General features: G+C 42.8%; 1 long non-coding RNA gene across 3 annotated transcripts in view; it reads right to left on the bottom strand.

Moving 5' to 3' along the window:
- The window catches only part of LOC130273900 (uncharacterized), a 126,850-nt gene that overhangs the window by 56,975 nt on the left and 49,339 nt on the right, over window positions 1–20,536 (bottom strand). For 2 of the 3 annotated variants that reach the window (XR_008844170.1, XR_008844171.1), the window contains exons 2-3: window positions 13,065–13,279; window positions 12,239–12,352 (exon numbers count right to left, since the gene is read on the bottom strand). This is a non-coding gene — a long non-coding RNA (uncharacterized LOC130273900). The remainder of the gene's footprint in view (window positions 1–12,238; window positions 12,353–13,064; window positions 13,280–20,536) is intronic. The other variant, XR_008844172.1, reaches the window with a different exon arrangement.

Here is a 20,536-nt window from a genome sequence, read left to right as displayed (position 1 = left end):
ATATGGGGTATTTCCATACTTTGGAGAAATTGTGTTACAAATGTTGGGGGTGCTTTTCTCCTTTTACCCCTTATGAAAAGGAAAACTTGGGGGCTATACCGGCATGTCAGTATAAAAAAAAAAAATTACATTTTTTTTTTTTTTACACTAACATGCTGGTGTTGCCCCATAGTTGTCATTTTCCCAAGAGGTTAAAGGAGAAAAGCACCCCCAAAAATTGTAACACAATTTCTCCCAAGTACGGAAATACCCCCATATGTGGACATAAAGGGCTCTTCAGAAGCACAACAGGGCTCAGGAGTGAGATGCAAAAAAAAAAAAAAAAAAAAAAAAAAAAAAAACACAACAAACACTCAAATGTGACCCCATTTTGAAAACTACACCCTAAATAAATGTAACAAGTGGTGCAGTCAGCATTTACACCCCACAGGTGATTTTTGGAACAGTGGTCAGTGAAGATGAAAATGTTTTATTTTTCTTAATCATAGCCCACTGTGTATAAATGCTCACTGCACCCCTTGTCACATTCCTTGAGGGGTGTGATTTCTAAAATGTTGTAGTTTTTAAAATGTGGGTCACTTGTGGGGGTTTCCACTGTTCTGGCACCATGAGGGCTTTATAAACACAGCATGCCCACCAGTGGCGTACCAAGGGGGGGGGGGCAGCCCGCCCCGGGTGCCCCTCACAAGGGGGGTGCCATGAGGGGTGACACCCTGCTGTGCGCCCGACTGTCTGTGTCAGTCACTGTTTCTGTGAGCTCCATCTGCAGTGCAGATGGAGCTCACAGAAACTATGTGAAATAATACTGTTATACCCACCCAATCGTGCCCCCCTGCTGGACTCCGAAGGGGTTAACTTGTGGCTGGAGTCAATCTGTCACTGATACGTGACGCAGAGGGGGGGCATGGGTGGAATGTGTTGGACGGCTGCGCTGACGTCTATTACGTCAGCTGTCAGGACTGGTCCCAGGCATACCTGTTCAGTGAAGCGCGCTGAGGAACGAGCAGGATGGTCAGGAACAGCAGGGGTGAGTGGTGCACCCTGCTGGGAGAGCCATGGAGGGGATAGAGGGGAGAGGGAGAAGAAAGGAGATGTGAGGGGGAGAAGAGAGGAGGGGGGGTGGTGGTGTGATGTTATTATTGTTGTTTGAGAGACTGACATGAGGCAGACATGTGGCACAGTAATGGGGGGGGATGATGATGCAGACATGTGGCACAGTAATGTGGGAGTTAGGGTGGGGGGTGATGAGGCATTACTGTGTCTCATGTCTTCATCACCCCCCCATTACTGTGCATCATGTCTTCATCACCCCCCCATTACTGTGCATCATCTCTTCATGACCCCCCATTACTGTGCATCATGTCTTCATCACCCCCCCATTAATGTGCATCTTGTCTTCATCACCCCCCATTACTGTGCATCATATCTTCATCACCCCCCCATTACTGTGTCCCATGTCTTCATCACCCCCCATTACTGTGCATCATGTCTTCATCACCCCCCCCATTACTGTGCATTATGTCTTCATCACCCCCCCATTACTGTGCATCATATCTTCATCACCCCCTCCCATTACTGTGTCTCATGTCTTCATCACCCCCCCCATTACTGTGCATCATGTCTTCATCACCCTCCCCTCCTCCAACCATCCCATTACTGTTCCTTCCTCATGTCTGCATCATCACTGTTTTTATAGGCTACCTGTCCAAACTGTGGCCCTCCAAATGTTGCAAGACTACAACTCCCAGCATGCCGCCACCATGCCTAGACAGCCATTAGCTGTCTGGGCAGGCTGGGATTTTTAGTTTTGTAACATCTGGAGGTCCACAGTTTGGACATCACTACATATGTGGTGGTATTATGTTCATAAGGTACAGTGATTGGTAGTATATTTATAGGGTACAGTGTGTGGTATTATATTCATAGGATACAGTGTGTGGTAATATTATATTCATAGGGTACAGTGTGTGGTAATATTATATTCATAGGGTACAGTGTGTGGTAATATTATATTCATAGGGTACAGTGTGTGGTAATATTATATTCATAGGGTACAGTGTGTGGTAATATATTCAGAGGGTACAGTGTGTGGTAATATTATATTCATAGGGTACAGTGTGTGGTATTATATTCATAGGGTACAGGGTGTGGTAATATTATATTCAGAGGATGCAGTGGGTGGTATTATATTCAGAGGGTACAGTGGGTGGTATTATATTCAGAGGGTGCAGTGTGTGGTGGTACTATATTCAGAGGGTACAGTGTGTGGTATTATTATATTCATAGGGTACAGTGTGTGGTAGTATTATATTCATAGGGTACAGTGTGTGGTAGTATTATGTTAAAAGGGGACCGTGTATGGTAGTGTTATATTCAGAGAGAGCAGTGTCTGGCAGGATTATAATAACAATTGCTTTTCCCATAGAGGATCAGAATGCGCTGAAGTAGGGGGTGTAATTAGAGGGGGGGTAAACACCTGTATGGTAAAAAGTTCACTGCCCCTATTATTACATTCATTCATTGAGGAAAGTAGTTATCAAAATGATGTCACATGAGAGGGGTTTCTTACTGTCCTGGCACCACAGGTGCTTTATAAATTCAACATGGCCCTCAAAAACGATTCCAGTCCAATTTTCTCTCCAAAGGGCAAATGTTGCTCCTTCCCTTCTGAACCATGCCATCCAACAACATACTTGTATTTCCATAGGAAAAATTGTGTAACACAATTTGAGGGGTAACAGTACCCTTATATAGGACTAGTCATAGTAGCCTGAGAAGGAGATAACAGAGCTGACTACCACCCCCTACTCCGACAAATATTCCCACATACGGTGGCCATATCTTGGTAGATATCAGCTGTACACAGGCTCTGCAGTGAGAACATACAGTTACATCTGGTGATTCACAGGTGGCGTCTTCTCTGATCCGAGTCATTTACTTTCCTTTTTCTTCTCCATCCGGCCCAGCCAGAACTCGTCTTCACAGAACTTGCAAGACAAACATTTCCTCAGCGTGAACACACCCTTACTCTGTGTTATTGGCTTAGCAGGCTTTATTAGCAGATTGAAGCCAAGACCCACACGGAGCACGTGAGAGGACTTTTGATAGGCGAACAAACTAATTTGACCCCCATATACATGTTTCAGGGGTGCCAGTCGGTTAGGGGGACAGCGATTGCCATGATAGTCATTGATTATGGCACTGAAGGGTTAATGAATGAGAACAGCAAGATCGCTGTTCTCCATCATTGACTGTAAGTCCACGGCTGCTGATAGCTCTTGTGAAAGCTCGCTTCATAGTTGGTATGCAGCTTAGTATATAAATGTACGTCCTGGTGCGTTAAGTACCAGGGCACCAAGACGTATATTTACCCCCCTTCTCATGTAATTACCTTACTTCTAGGGTGACACAGGACAACAAACCTCCTCCTTATGAAATTACCTTACTACTGGGGTGACATGTGACCTCTACTCCAGCTCAGCCCTACCACCTCTGCATTATCATCCCAGGTCCTTCAGCCACGATCTCTCCTATCCTTCACAGGTCATCACAGGTCCTACACTTCCAGCAGTCCTGGCCAGGGCAGGAGACGGAGGTTAAGAATAATTCATGGGTCGGTCCTGCAGGACTAATTTAACAGGGACAGCGTTCCTTCTCTGGAAGAAGTAAAGGAACGCATGCAGAACTCGAGGGCACTCACTGGGAGCGGCGATTCCGTCACTGCTTGTCATTAATCCTTTAGATGCTGTGATCAATGGCAATCACAGACTCTAAGAAAAAAATGGTGGTAGCTCAGTAGTGCTCATTGGACCCCTGCAATGAGTTTGCAGAGGTTCAATTAGCTAAAATAACAGTGGAAAGTCCCCTTACCTGACTCCAGATTGATTTTACAATGATGCAGCCTGGCAGAGCCCTATGGGGAACTAGAAAGTGTAATATATAAACAAAAACAAAAAAAAAATGCAAATATATAAAAGACCCTTCCCTAATAAAAAAATAAAATCACCTTTCTTTTCCTATGAAAAAAAAAGGAAATCCTTCCCAACCCTCACTGATGATCTTTTGATAATGTAGCCGTCGTCCTTATTTGCACCAACCAGGCTCCAAAAAGGAATACTATTCTTCTATATCTTTGAATTACATAAATTTATTAACTGCTCGCAATAAAACAAATATGTTTGTTTTACTGTGAGTATTGTTAATACATTTTTGTGCTTCAAAGATATAGAAGAATAGTATTCCTTTTTGGAGACTGGTTGGTACAAATAAGGACAATGCCTGAATTATCAGAAGAACTTGTGGTCCGCTCTCCTATTTTCTTTTTTTGTTTTTAGTTGTCAGAATAGGGAATTCTTAACCCCACACACTATTTTGGCCTTGAGGACACGGTAAATTTTGGCCATAACTTTTATTTTTCCATCTACAGAGGGCTTGTTTTTCACGCAACCAATTGTTCTTTGTAATGACACCTTTTATTTTACCATAAGATCTATGGCACAACCAAAAGTTGATTATTAATGGTGTGAAATTAATAGGAAACCCACAACTTCTGGGGTTTTTAGTTTTTAAACAGTGCATTTTATGTAAAACTGACATTTTCTCTTTATTCTGTGGGTCAATATGACAAAAATGATATGTATTTTTACAGGCTTTTCTATTATTGTACTACTTAAAAAAAAAATAATAATAATTAGTGTTTAAAATTGCCCTATTGTGACCCCCTATAACATTTTCATTTTTTCTTATACAGGGATATTTGAGGGCTAATTTTTCGTCCTGATCTGTAGTTTTCATTGGTACCACTTGAGTAGGTTTGACTTTTTGATTCCTTTTTATAATTTTTTTTCTGGGATGTAATGTGACTGAAAATTGATAATTTGGGATTTTTGTTTTTCACTTTACGCCTTTCACTGTATACGCGATACACTTTTTTTAGTCCCCACTTGGAATATTTATCTGATCAGTGCTATCGGCTATTTGACTATTTTTTAAAGCAGTAGAATAATAGAAAAACTATATAAATTCAGTATAACTGCTTTAATCAAATTGACCTGCAGAATAAATATTTTTTTTATTTTTACCATAAAGTCGTAAACTTGCAAAATTAAGGTTTTCTTTTTTTTTCTTTTTTTTTTTTAAACTAAGTTTTTATTGAAGAAGTTTTCAGAAATACAAATCCATAGAAAATAAAAAGGAGCATACAAATAACATCGTAAAGGGCCGAGACCCAAAAATCGCCAGCATGTCATGGAACGGATAAGTAACGCAAAATTAAGGTTTTCTGTAATTGAATAAGGCGAGGATGGAAAAATGAAAAGGCCAAAATGGGCTGTGTTCTTAAAGGGGTATTCCAGTCCAAAACTTTTTATATATATATCAACTGGCTCCGGAAAGTTAAACAGATTTGTAAATTACTTCTATTAAAAAATCTTAATCCTTCCAATAGTTATTAGCTTCTGAAGTTGAGTTGTTGTTTTCTGTCTAACTGCTCTCTGATGACTCACGTCCTTGGAGCTGTGCAGTTCCTATGGGGATATTCTCCCATCATGCACAGCTCCCGGGACGTGAGATCATCATTGAGCAGTTAGACAGAAAACTTCAGAAGCTAATAACTATTGGAAGGATTAAGATTTTTTAATAGAAGTAATTTACAAATCTGTTTAACTTTCCGGAGCCAGTTGATATATATATAAAAAGTTTTGCCTGGAATACCCCTTTAAGGAGTAAAGATCAAGATACAGAGAGGGCAGACTTTGTTTCCTAGCCAGCCACCCGACACTTCATGTATGATGCAGATGGCTGCAATGACCACTGCCTGCATCTTTCTGCTCTGGCTAGGCCTAACTAGAAGAGACCAGAGCAGCAGATCTGTGCAGGACCTCGGACAAGGTAGCATTCTCAGGTGGACTGTCATGTTCTCCAACCTGAAGCTCTTCAGTTGTTACAAAACTACTGCTCCCCTCATTATCTTCTGTCTGTGCAAAATGGAAGTTGTAGTTTGCAACAGCTGGGGAGTCACAGGTCAGAAAATAACTATTTCAGTAAATAGTGACACACTTAATTTGGGGGCATATGTTATACAGTACATTAGGGGGCCACAGTTTATTAGAGGGGCAACATGGCACAGTTTCATAGGAGGGAAGTGGCATCAGTCATTGAGTGGGAACAGAGACATTGTTCATTGTTTTAGGGGGCACAGTAGCATCATTTTTCGGTACAGGTCACAGTGTTTGGCAACATAACATTTTTATTGGATGCATCATGTAGCATAGGACAGTATTATACCCTGGGGCACAGTGTGTGGCAGTATTAGATTCAGGGGCATGGTGTGTGGCAGTGTGATACTCAGGGGCATGGTGTGTTGCAGTATTATGCTCAGGGGCAGGTTGTGTGGCAGTATTATCTTTAGGGGGCACAGTGTGTGGCAGTAATATATTTAGGGGGCACAGTGTGTGGCAGTAATATATTTAGGGGGCACAGCGTGTGGCAGTATTATATTTAGGGGGCACAATGTGTGGCAGTATTATATTCAGGGGCATGGTGTGTGGCAGTATTAACACCTTGAGGAAGCAGGGCGTAAATGTACGCCCTGCACCCGCTCCTCTTCTATGAGGCATGCTCAGGAGCTGAGCGCACATCATAGCGGGATGGTCCTGGCAGCTAATCAGGGTGATGCCCGGCATTAACTCTTTCAATGCCACAATCAAAGTTGATTGTGGCATCTAAAATCTCCCCCATTTACCCCTTTTTTTTTAAATTATGTAAACAAAAATAAACAAACATATGTGGTATTGGCACGTGCGTAAATGTTCAAACTATAAAAAAAAATATTAATTAAACCGCACAGTCAACGGCGTATATGTAAAAAAAAAAAAAATTCAGAACTGCATATTTTTGGTCACTTCATATACCATAAAAAAAAAAATGGATAAAAAGAAATCAAAAAACCCCATCAAAACAAAAATGGTACGGATAAATACTACAGATCACACAAAAAAAGTCCTCACTCATCTTTATTAAGGATCAGAAGAGGCCAATTTTAAACATACTAATTTTCATACAAAAAGTTATACCGTATATACTCGAGTATAAGCCAACCCGAATGTAAGCCGAGGCCCCTAATTTCACCCCAAAAACCCAGGTAAAGTTATTGACTCGACTATAAGCCTAGGGTGGGAAATACATCATCCCCCTGTCATCATCCAGACCCCCGTCATTAACACCCTCATCATCATCACCCTGTCATCATCCCCCCTTCATCATCACCGCCTGTCATCATCCCCCCTGTCATCATCCCACCCCCCTTCATCATCACTGCCTGTCATCATCCCACCCCCCCTTCATCATCACCGCCTGTCATCATCCCCTTATCATCCCACACCCCCCCTTCATCATCCCCTTGTCATTATCCCATCCTACCTTCAACATCTTCTTATCATCCCACACCCCCCCTTCATCATCCCCTTGTCATTATCCCACCCCCCCTTCATCATCCCCTTGTCATCATCCCACACCCCCCTTCATCATCCCACACCCCCCCTTCATCATCCCCTTGTCATTATCCCACCCCCCCTTCATCATCTCCTTGTCATCATCACACCCCCCCTTCATCATCACCACATGTCATCAGCCACCCCCCCACCCCTTCATCATCACCGCCTGTCAATCCCTTCATCAGTGGTCTTCAACCTGCGGACCTCCAGATGTTTCAAAACTACAACTCCCAGCAAGCCCGGGCAGCCATCGGCTGTCCGGGCTTGCTGGGAGTTGTAGTTTTGAAACATCTGGAGGTCCGCAGGTTGAAGACCACTGCGGCCTTCGACATCATCCAGCCCCCCCCCCCCCCCTCTCACCTCCTTTAGTTCTGTACTCCCTTCCGCTCGGCGGGACGTTAGGATGCGCTGGTCCGGGCTGTTACTCATGAACATCCCTGTGCGTCGTCGTCAAGGCAACGTGACTATTCCAGGGCTGGGCCTGAAGCGCGGAGAAGAGGCCCCCCCCCCGGTGAAGATGGACAGCCCGGAACGACTAGCGGAGGTGAGTACAGAACTAAAGGGGGTGAGAGGGGCTGGATGTTGTCCAAGGCCGCAGTGGTCTTCAACCTGCGGACCTCCAGATGTTTCAAAACTACAACTCCCAGCAAGCCCCGACAGCCGATGGATGCCCGGGCTTGCTGGGAGTTGTAGTTTTGAAACATCTGGAGGTCCGCAGGTTGAAAACCACTGAGGGCGGAGAGTTCACTCGAGTATAAGCCGAGGGGGGTGTTTTCAGCACGAAAAATCGTGCTGAAAAACTCGGCTTATACTCGAGTATATACGGTAATTTTTTTTTTTTTTAAAGGGGTAAAACAAAATAAAGCCTCTATATAAATTGGGTATCTTGTAATTGTACAGAATAAAGATAATGGGGGAGATTTATCAAAACCTGTGTAGAGGAAGAGCGGTGCAGTTGCCCATGGCAACCAATCAGATTGCTTCTTCCATATTTCACAGGTCTCTTTAAAAATGAAAGAAGCAATCTGATTGGTTGGGCAACTGCACTACTCTTCCTCTACACAGGTTTTGATAAATCTGCCCCAATGGCCCTGATTTACTTAGAGTGGAGTTTTCTTTTTGTTTTTTCCCCAACAGAAATTTTTCCACGGTATTTACTAATGTCTCCCTGCATTTTGCACTTTTTCCCTGCATTTTTTTTTAACACATGCTCTGATCTGTAGGGTTTTCCTTAGCTCAAATCCACCACATTTTCTGTGGAAACCTTAGTAAATATGTTGGGATTTTTCGAAAATCTCTAGGACATGCCCCATTTTTGGGTTCTATCAGTAAAATGGATCGTTGGTTGGGTTTTCTTCAATTCTGGCACAAATTCTGGTGCAGACAGAATTTCTGGTGCAATATACCAGAATCTGTCGCACAACCCAACAAAACATGTCGGGTTTACAATAGTAAATTAGGACCAATGTCTAATTTTTACCGAAAAGTGCACTGCGTAGAAAAAAAAAGCCATTTTGTAACTTTTGGGTGAAACTTTTTTTCCGTTTTGCCCCACAAATAATTCTTTGTTGTTTTTTGTTAATTATGTGGTGAACTGATTGATGTAATTAAAAAGTACAACTGGTGGTGCAGAACACAAGCCCTCATATTGAAAGCATTATACAGTGGGGATCAAAAGTTTGGGCACCCCAGGTAAAAATATATATTAATGTGCATAAAGAAGCCAAGGAAAGATGGAAAAATCTCCAAAAGGCATCAAATTACAGATTAGACATTCTTATAATATGTCAACAAAAGTTAGATTTTATTTCATCATTTACACTTTCAAAATAACAGAAAAAAAAATGGCATCTGCAAAAGTTTGGGCACCCTGCAGAATTTATAGCATGCACTGCCCCCTTTGCAAAGCTGAGACCTGCCAGTGTCATAGATTGTTCTCAATCATCATCTGGGAAGACAGGGTGATGTCAATCTCAAAGGTTTTAAATGCCCAGACTCATCTGACCTTGCCCCAACAATCAGCACCATGGGTTCTTCTAAGCAGTTGTCTAGAAATCTGAAACTGAAAATAGTTGACGCTCACAAAGCTGGAGAAGGCTATAAGAAGATAGCAAAACGTTTTCAGAGGTCAATATCCTCTGTACGGAATGTAATTAAGAAATGGCAGTCATCAGGAACAGTGGAAGTTAAACCAAGATCTGGAAGACCAAGAAAATATCAGACAGAACAGCTCGCAGGATTGTGAGAAAACAATTCAAAACCCACGTTTGACTGCACAATCCCTCCAGAAAGATCTGGCAGACACTGGAGTTGTGGTACACTATTCCACCATAAAGAGATACTTGTACAAATATGGTCTTCATGGAAGAGTCATCAGAAGAAAACCTCTTCTATGTCCTCACCACAAAACCAGCGTTTGAACTTTGCAAATGAACATATAGACAAGCCTGATGCATTTTGGAAACAAGTTCTGTGGACCGATGAGGTTAAAATTGAACTTTTTGGCTGGAATGAGCAAAGGTACGTTTGGAGAAGAAGGGGGACAGAATTTAATGAAAAGAACCTCTGCCCAACTGTTAAGCATGGGGGTGGATCAATCATGCTTTGGGGTTGTATTGCAGCCAGTTGCACAGGGAACATCTCAGGAGTCAAAGGAAAAATTGATTCAATAAATTTTAAGCAAATTTTGGATGCTAACTTGATGCCATCTGTGAAAAAGCTGAAGTTAAAGAGAGGATGGCTTCTACAAATGGATAATGATCCTAAACACACCTCGAAATCCACGGGGATTACATCAAGAGGCGTAAACTGAAGCTTTTGCCGTGGCCTTCACAATCTCCTGACCTCAACATAATTGAAAATCTAATCTAATCTGTAATTTGATGCCTTTTGGGGATTTTTCCATCTTTCCTTGGCTTCTTTATGCACATTAATACAAATTTTTACCTGGGGTGCTCAAACTTTTGATACCCACTGAAATTATATGAAGGCGAGGAGGAAAATTCCTGTTTCCTCAAGGGGTTAAACTAAGGTGATCAGTGTGTGGCAGTAATATATTAGGGGCACAGTGTATGGCAGCATTCAGGTCATACAGGGAACAGTAGTTTTACATCCTCCACACTTAAAGGGGTATACCAGGCCAAAACTTTTTTATATATATATATCTCAACTGGCTCCGGAAAGTTAAACAGATTTGTAAATTACATATATTAAAAAATCTCAGCAGTAAAACTGATCTAAACACACATAATAAGATGATAACAAAAGAATACTCAATATATATGTTGTTTTAGTACTATGAAGTAATCTAGTATTGGAAGCACTAGTGCTGCTAGTCCCTGGAAACTTCCTATTGGCATACATATTCGAAGAAACAACTATGCCATTAAAGGGGTATTCCAGGCCAAAACTTTTTTTTTATATATCAACTGGCTCCGGAAAGTTAAACAGATTTGTAAATTACTTCTATTAAAAAATCTTAATCCTTCGAATAGTTATTAGCTTCTGAAGTTGAGTTGTTGTTTTCTGTCTAACTGCTCTCTGATGACTCACGTCCCGGGACGTGACATCATCATTGAGCAGTTAGTCAGAAAACTTCAGAAGCTAATAACTATTGGAAGGATTAATATTTTTTAATAGAAGTAATTTACAAATCTGTTTAACTTTCCGGAGCCAGTTGATATATATATATAAAAAAGGTTTTGCCTGGAATACCCCTTTAAGTAGCTCTTTTTATCCGGTGACTTATTATTGAGGTAATAATGATGTTCTGCAGCAGACAGCGCCTCTTTCTTCTATGGCTGCTAGGTAAGAACCAAGCCTTAGCTTTCAGCTCGGACATTCATCTGATGGCAGACCTGGATAAGCGCCCCTTACAAAAAGTAGCAGAGTACCCCTGACCTAGGGAATGCTGGGACCACTTAAGGGTGGTAAAACCCGACAGGTCACTATTAATACAATGGACCATTCTGCTTGCACCATATATGAAACAAGATTGCAGCATTAATAATATTGCTAAAAAATCATGCCGCAAGTTTAGATAATGACAGAAATATTCTGCTGTGTATTGTACCTTGTTAACTTTTACCACCTTTTTCTCATAAAGTTTCCATTCATATTGCAGAATCAGACTACATCTGGCATAAAGTAAACATTATGTCTAGTCTGAAAAAATATTCCAATTGCTACACAATAATCTTTTCACAGCTATAACAAAATATTTCAAGTAAAAACATGCTGTGTTATGACACGTAATAAAAATGATCAGAACTGTTACTCTGCATTTTAGCCTGCGTGAATTCCTTGACTTCTTACGGGTTACACATTTCAATAAATGCTAATGATTTAGGTAGACAAGCTGAGATAAATATAATAGAACGTTACGACATGACTGTATCATATATCACACTATAAAAGGGACATTAAGGATGTATACATACATCAGGTTGGAAAATCTAAAGCTCAAGAGACACATTTATGACTTGGTATGCGCATGATATGTGATTACAACCTGGCTTGTAAAATGTCCCTTGAGACTAGTAGTACATTAAGACACTGCAGGAATAAAAATTGCATATATTCATGTAAAATGTGCATTTATTTTTTTGAGCATGCCAAATGACATTTCGTGTTTATGTATCTTTAAAATACTGACTATGATTTAATTTAAATTAAAAAAGGATTGTCCAGCATTTTTCTTAATTTTTAATAGTTACCAGACTAGTGGGAAAAAAAAATGTATTCACCTGCTGCAATTAGTGCCCAGTACTGCTTGGTTACCACTTCCTGGTGACATCTCGACATGGAAGTGCCTGCTCAGCCACTAATCACCTTCTGTCTAGGGAGGGGTTTCACCTAGTCTTAATTCAGGAGAGCAAGTTCATATTAATGGGGTATTCCAGGAAAAACCTTTTTTTTTTTTTTATATCAACTGGTTCCATAAAGTTAACCAGATTTGTAAATTACTTCTATTAAAAAATCTTAATCCTTTCAATAATTATCAGCTGCTAAAGTTGAGTTGTTGTTTTCTGTCTGGCAACAGTGCTCTCTGCTGACATCTCTGCTTGTCTCGGGAACTGCACAGAGTAGAAGAGGTTTGCTATGGGGATTTGCTTCTAAACTGGGCGGTTCCCAAGACACGTGTCATCAGAGAGCACTTAAACAGAAAAGAAAAACTCAACTTCAGCAGCTCATAAGTACTGAAAGGATTAAGATTTTTTTTTTCAAAATAAGATTTTATTATTTTCCAATAATAATAACAAGCAATAAACATCCAGTATTAAATAACATATGCAGAACAGTCTCTCCATATCTGATAGTGTCTCCTTCGGAATAAGCGTGTAGGAAAACCACAGCTAAGTTCTGGATCCGACTAGTCACCTTACAAAGCACAGGGACGCCAGGGCACAGGCCCAGAGAGGCAAGGTGACAACATAATACGCCCAAATCTTAAGTGTCAAATGAGAGAGAGACAGAGAGAGGGAGGAAAAAAGAGAGAATAGCAGAAACTGGGTGTGAGAAAAAGGAGAGAGGAAAGGAAAGTAGGGGCAGGTGGTTCACGTGAGTATGTACCTCGTAGTCCGGGTCAGCACGGTCCTTCTCCAGATCGGTGACAGCATCAGTAGAGCAGCAGACAGAAAGTCCACACCAGTAACGTCAGGGTCTCAAGTGCAAGGTGCCAAACTCTGGTGATGACATGAATGAGAGCCAAGGGCCCCAAACGGATCTACATTTATCGTGTTGGTGCTTAGAGTCAGCAAGTACCTCCTCCAGACACGGGAAAGTTCCTGAAGCAAGGACGAAAACGTGGGGGGTTGAGTGGAATGCCACAATCTCGGAATTCCAGCACGCGCCGCTATCAGCATATGGTGTAACAGGTGAGCAGAGGGCTTAGGAAGGGAACTGGGAAGGATGAGATTAAGATTTTTTAATAGAAGTAATTTACAAATCTGTTTAACTTTCTGGAGCCTGTTGATATGGAAAAATAAGTTTTTTCCTGGATAACCCCTGGGTACTCTGGTGGAAAACTTTTTTTTTTTTTACCAAATCAACTGGTGCCAGAAAGTAAAACAGATTTTAAATTATTAAAATTATTTCTAAATTATTTCTATTTAAAAATCTTAATCCTTCCAGTACTTATCATCTGCTGTATGTTCTTTTCTTTTTGAATTTCTTTTCTGTCTGACCACAGTGCTCTCTGCTGACACCTCTGTCCATGTCAGGAACTGTCCAGAGTAGAAGCAAATCCTCATAGCAAACCTCTCCTGCTCCGGACAGTTCGTGACATGGACAGAGGTGTCAGCAGAGAGCACTGTGGTCAGATAGAAAAGAAATTCAAAAAGAAAAGAACTTCCTCTGTAGGATACAACAGCTGATAAGTACTGGAAGGATTAAGATTTTTAAATAGAAGTAATTTACAAATCTGTTTAACTTTCTGGCACCAGTTGATTTTAAAAAAATTCCACCGGAGTACCCCTTTAAGTAGAGGTAGTCTGAGCAAAGAGTAACTGGTTCAGCTCAGCTGACCACTGGAGTCTGAACCAGAGATAACCTAGATCCTGTGATTTTGAATAGAGGAATTTTTTGTTTGAGAACCATGAATGAGGCGATTAACCCCTTAACCTGTTGGGGACGAAGGGCGTATGCATACGCCCTTGCGTCCTGGTACTTAAGGACGAAGGGCGTATCCATACGCCCGTGGGAATTTCGGCCCCCGCCGCGCGCCGGGCGGGGACCGGGGTGACTGCTGATATCTATCAGCAGGCACCCCGTGCAAATGCCCAGGGGGGTCATTAGACCCCCCCATGTCGGCGATCGGCGCAAATCGCAAGTGAATTCACACTTGCGATTTGCGCCGATTCCGGGTCATTACGGGTCTATGGTGACCCGGTGACCCGGAATAGAAGGGGGATCGCGGGTGTCTAAGACACCCACGATCCCCCTAAAGCGATAGGAGTGAGGTGGCAGAGTTGCCACCCCTCCTATCTCTGCTATTGGTGGTCTAGACGCGACCACCAATAGCAGATCTGGGGCGGAGGGGTTTACTTTCGTTTTCCCCGTCCTGCCCTCCCACAATAGGCGGGGCAGAACAGGGAAAACGAAGAGGAGCGGCGCCGGAGTCCACTTACCCCTCCTGAGGCAGCGGAGCGACGGGGATCGGCGGTCGGCGACAGAGATCTGCGTGCGGCAGAAGAAGACGGCTCCCGGATGCGACGGAAGCCGGTGAGTAGTTGCATAGCAACATCTAGAGGGCTACAGTCTGAGACCACTATAGTGGTCTCTAGACTGTAGCCCTCCAGATGTTGCAAAACTACAACTCCCAGCATGCCCAGACAGCTGTTTTCTGTGTGGGCATGCTGGAATTTGTAGTTTTGCAACAGCTGGAGGTCTGCAGTTTAGAGACCACTGCACAGTGATCTCTATACTGCCCTCTAGATCTTGCAAAACTACTACTCCTAGCATGCCCACACAGCTGTTTGCTGTTTGGGAGTTGTAGTTTTGCAACATCTGGAGGTCCACAGTTTGGAGATCACTGTTCAGTGGTCTCTAAATTGTAGCACTCCAGATGTTGCAAAACTACAAATTCCAGCATGCCCACACAGAAAACAGCTGTCTCGGCATGCTGGGAGTTGTAGTTGCGTACCTCCAGCTGTTGCATAACTACATCTCCCAGCATGCCCTTCTGTGATCAGACATGCTGGGAATTGTAGTTTTGCAACAGCTGGAGGCACACTGGTTGGAAAATACTGAGTTAGGTAACAGAAACTAACTGAAGGTTTTCCAACCAGTGTGCCTCCAGCTGTTGCAAAACTACAACTCCCAGCATGTACTGACAGACCGTGCATGCTGGGAGTTGTAGTTTTGCAACAGCTGGAGGCTCACTGGTTGGAAAATACTGAGTTAGGTAACAGAACCTAACTGAAGGTTTTCCAACCAGTGTGCCTCCAGCTGTTGCAAAACTACAACTCCCAGCATGTACTGACAGACCGTGCATGCTGGGAGTTGTAGTTTTGCAACAGCTGGAGGCTCACTGGTTGGAAAATACTGAGTTAGGTAACAGAACCTAACTGAAGGTTTTCCAACCAGTGTGCCTCCAGCTGTTGCAAAACTACAACTCCCAGCATGTACTGACAGACCGTGCATGCTGGGAGTTGTAGTTTTGAAACAGCTGGAGGTTTGCCCCCCTCCACATGTGAACGTACAGGGTACATTCACACGGGCAGGTTTACAGCAAGTTTCCTGATTCAAGTATGAGCTGCGGCAAATTTTTTGCTGCAGCGCAAATTCCTAGCGGGAAACTCACCGTAACCCGCCAGTGTGAATGTACCCTAAAAACACTACACTACACTTCACTAACACCTAATAAAGAGTAAAACACTACATATACACCCCCTTACACTGTCCCCCCCCCCCCCCCAATAAAAATGAAAAACGTATTGTACAGCAGTGTTTCCAAAACGGAGCCTCCAGCTGTTGCAAAACTACAACTCCCAGCATTTCCGGACAGCCACTGATTGTCCAGGCATGCTGGGAGTTTAGCAACAGCTGGAGGCACCCTGTTTGGGAATCACTGGCGTAGAATACCCCTATTTCCACCCCTATGCAATCCCTAATTTATTCCTCAAATGCGCATGGCGCTCTCTCACTTTGGAGCCCTGTCGTATTTCAAGGAAACAGTTTAGGGCCACATATGGGGTATCTCGAGAGAAATTGCACTACAAATTTTGGGAGGCTTTTTCTCCTTTCACCCCTTATGAAAAGGAAAAGTTGGGGTCTACACCAGCCTGTTAGTGTAAAAAAAAAATTGGTGTTGCCCTTTACTTTTTATTTTCACAAGAGGTAAAAGGAAAAAAAGACCCCCAAAATTTGTAACGCAATTTCTCCTGAGTACGGAAATACCCCATATGTAGGCATAAAATGCTCTGCGGGCGCATAACAAGGCTCAGGAGTGAGAGCGCACTATGTACATTTGAGGCCGAAATTGGTGATTTGGACAGGGGTGGCTGATTTTACAGCGGTTCTGACATAAATGCAAAAAAATAAATACCCACATGTGACCCTATTTTGTAAACTACACCCCTCACGGAATGTAATAAGGGGTACAGTGAGCATTTACGCCCCACAGGGGTCTGACAGTTTTTTGGGACAGTGGTACGTGAAAATGAAAAATTAAATTTTTTTGTTTGCACAGCCCACTGTTCCAAAGATCTGTCAAACACCAGTGGGGTGTAAATGCTCACTGTACCCCTTATTACATTCCGTGAGGGGTGTAGTTTCCAAAATGGGGTTACATGTGGGGGGGTCCACTGTTCTGGCACCACGGGGGGCTTTGTAAATGCACATGGCCCCCGACTTCCATTCCAAACAAATTATCTCTCTAAAAGCTCAATGGCGCTCCTTCTCTTCTGAGCATTGTAGTTCGCTCGCAGTGCACTTGACGTCCAAACATGGGGTATTTCCATACTCAGAAGAAATGGGGTTACAAATTTTGGGGGGCATTTTCTCCTACTACCCTTTGTAAAAAAGTTAAATTTGGGGAAAAACCAGCATTTTAGTGGAAAAATATTTTTTTTTCATTTACACATCCGACTTTAACAAAAAGTTGTCAAACACCTGTGGGGTGTTAAGGCTCACTGTACCCCTTGTTACGTTCCTTGAGGGGTGTCGTTTCCATAATAGTGTGCGATGTGGGGGTTTTTGCTGTCCTGGCACCATAGGGGCTTCCTAAATGGGACATGCCCCCCAAAAACCATTTCAGAAAAACTCACTCTCCTAAATCCCATTGTTGCTCCTTCGCTTCTGAGCCCTCTACTGCGCCCGCCGAACACTTGACATAAACATATGAGGTATTTTCTTACTCGAGAGAAATTGGGTTACAAATTTTTAGAGGATTTTTTTCCTTTTACCCCTTGTAAAAATTAAAAAACTGGGTCTACAAACATGCCAGTGTAAAAAATGAAGATTTTGAATTTTCTTCTTCACATTGCTGCTATTCCTGTGAAACACCTAAAGGGTTAACACACTTACTGAATGTCATTTTGAATACTTTGAGGGGTGCAGTTTTTATAATGGGGTCATTTATCGGGTATTTCTAACCAGAAGACCCTTCAAATCCACATCAAAACTGAACTGGTCCCTGAAAAATTCCGATTTTGAAAATTTTGCGAAAAATTTGAAAATTTTTGCTGAACTTTGAAGCCCTCTGGTGTCTTCCAAAAGTAAAAACTCATCAATTTTATGATGCAAACATAAAGTAGACATATTGTATATGTGAATCAATATATAATTTATTTGGAATATCCATATTCCTTATAAGCAGAGAGCTTCAAAGTTAGAAAAATGCTAAATTTTCAAATTTTTCATGAAATTTTCAAATTTTTCACCAAGAAAGGATGCAAGTATCGCCGAAAATTTACCACTAACATAAAGTAGAATATGTCACGAAAAAAAAAAACAATCTCGGAATCAAATTTATAAGTAAAAGCATTCCAGAGTTATTAATGCTTAAAGTGACAGTAGTCAGATTTGCAAAAAATGCTCCCGTCCTTAGGGTCATAATGGGCTCCGTCCCCAAGGGGTTAAGGGCATCAGTTTTATTTTTTTTACATTTTTGCACTTTCTATTTTTCCACCTCGATTTCTAAAAATCATAATGCTTTAAATTTTCCACCTACTGACCCATAATTCTATCTTTTATTAGGAAAGGGGTTAAAGGAGATATGCAGCATAACACTTTTATGCCCCCCCTGTGCCCGGGCTGCAAAAACAAATAAAACAAACTTTATCTCACCTTCCTACGTTCCCCCGTTGCTCCGGTATTGGCGTCCCATTCCTCCGCTGCTGGTCTCTGTGCTTCTTAGGCTCGAAACGTCAAGTATCGCTGGTCGTAGTGATTTCCCGCCTCTGCCGGTGATAAGCTGAATGCACAGTCATTTAAGAAGCGGGCCCCGGTCCAAAGCTCCAAAGCCACCACACAATGTAGATATGTTCCTTGTAAATGATCCTGCCTGATGTGCATGACTTCTGTGGCCCCTAATGTCTTTTTTGGCTGCTTGATATTTTTTACCCTCCTTTCCTCCCCTTGCCTACATCTCTGGGCAATCATTGCAGCTCTGCTAGCCAACTCACTCTCTGAGAGCAGCCCTCACTCACCCTCCTGCTCTGTGCAGAAGAGAGAAGTTTTGTGTGTGATTGGCTGAGGCTACACACACCTCCGAGTTCTCAGAACTAAAGAGAACATTACTTAAAGGAAAACTGTCAGCAAGTTCACCCACAATAAACCCAATACACTGGGTTATAGTAAGGGTGAACAGGAGTCCATACAGGGGTCACTTACATTTTTTTGTTGGGTTGCCGCCGAGTTTTTGTCCTGTAAAGTCCCGTAAACCACCCCCCTTAGTTGCGCTCTGCAGGCATGTCCCCCGACGGAGGAAGCTGCCTAAGCCCACCCCCTTATTCGCATATGCATTTTCTTCAACTCCACGTGGAGTCACCACATGCGTTCTCTGAGAGCGCTCAGTGCAGTGTAACTGCACATGTTCCGGGCCCTCGCTACTCCCGACTTGTGTAGCGAGGGCCCAGCGCATGCGCAGTTACACTGCGCAAAGCGCTCTCCGGGGATGCACAGCTCTCACGTGATCAGGACATGAGAGCTGATCTTCAGCGCATGCACTCTACATACAGAGCGCAGCGCTCAGGGGGCATGTGACTCCACATCACTAGGACGCGGAGTTGAAGAAATGCATATGCGAATAAGGGGGGTGGGCTTAGGCACCTCCCTCCGGGACCCAAAGTATGACTGCCGGCGGGGGACATGCCTCCGGAGCGCAACTAAGGGGGTGAATTACGGGAGTTTACAGGATGAAAACTCAGCGGCAACCCAACAAAAAAAATTTAAGTTACCCCTGTATGGACTCCTGTTCACCCACACTATAACCCATTGTATTGGGTTTAGTGTGGGTGAACTTGCTGACAGTTTTCCTTTAACAGTGCAGGGCAGAAACCACTTGTTCTGTGTCTCTACGGAGGGTGGGGGCTGCTTTCATAGAGGGATTTGGACAGAGACAGAGTGGATGGCTGGATGATGTCATTCCCTCACTTCATGCATGTAAGTGACAATCAAAGAAGGGAAACTGCTCTATATAGTTAATGAATGATATTTAGACAATTAAATTGGTTGAGCAGAGGGAAAGAATGGGCTATGGGTTTAGTTCCCCGGAGTACCCCTTTAACTCTTTATGAGGCATACATGTTAATTTGAAAAACAATTTCAGGTGACTGCCGCATGCCAAGAGTGTGCAACATTGCCATTAAAGCAAAATGGGGCTATGTTGAAAGATCTAAAATATAAAACATAAACTGGTTTGTTCAACTGGATATTCCCATCTCGTTAACCAGGTCTCCAGGGCCAGACTGGGGATAAAAATCAGCCCTGGAAATAATTGCATACCAGCCCCACAGCACTGTGTCATTGTGCTAGCTAGCAGCTTCCATTTTCAGGCATGGCATTATGCTGTGCTGCAGTGCGGCCCGGCCCCTTTATTGTGCATCTCACTGTGTCTCCTCCCACCACAACTGGCCGTGCAGCTGAGCTCTCTTCATGCTGGCTAATCCGGGTGATGTCCAGCATAAACCCTTTAATGCGCCTGGCCTTTAATGCTCCAGTAGCTCAGTGGAGTTGATCAGGAAAACCTGCGGGGTCCCGATCAGCTGAGAGAACGAGTGGAGGTTCCCTACCTGCCTCCACCTCGTCCAATCGGCACTCCAATAACACTGATCAATGCTGTGCAATGGCATAAAACTGATCAGTGTCTGCAAGAATTACTAATTAATTAGTAGTGTAGTCCCCATAGGGAAGGGTTTTCAAACAGTGTTCCTTCAGCTTTTTCAAAACTACATCTCCCAGCATGACCGGACAGCCTTTGAATTTAGGCATGCTGTAGTTTTGCAACAGCTGGAGGCACACTGTTGGAAAACACTGCCCTATGGGGACTAAAAAATGTAATAAAAAAAAAAAAAAAGGAAAAAGCAAAGGTAATAAATAAT

Source organism: Hyla sarda, chromosome 5 (assembly GCF_029499605.1).
Source record: "Hyla sarda isolate aHylSar1 chromosome 5, aHylSar1.hap1, whole genome shotgun sequence".
NCBI classification, from domain to species: domain Eukaryota; kingdom Metazoa; phylum Chordata; class Amphibia; order Anura; family Hylidae; genus Hyla; species Hyla sarda.
The sequence above is the reverse complement of the archived record's forward strand: the minus strand, read 5'-3'. Positions and strand labels throughout refer to the sequence as shown.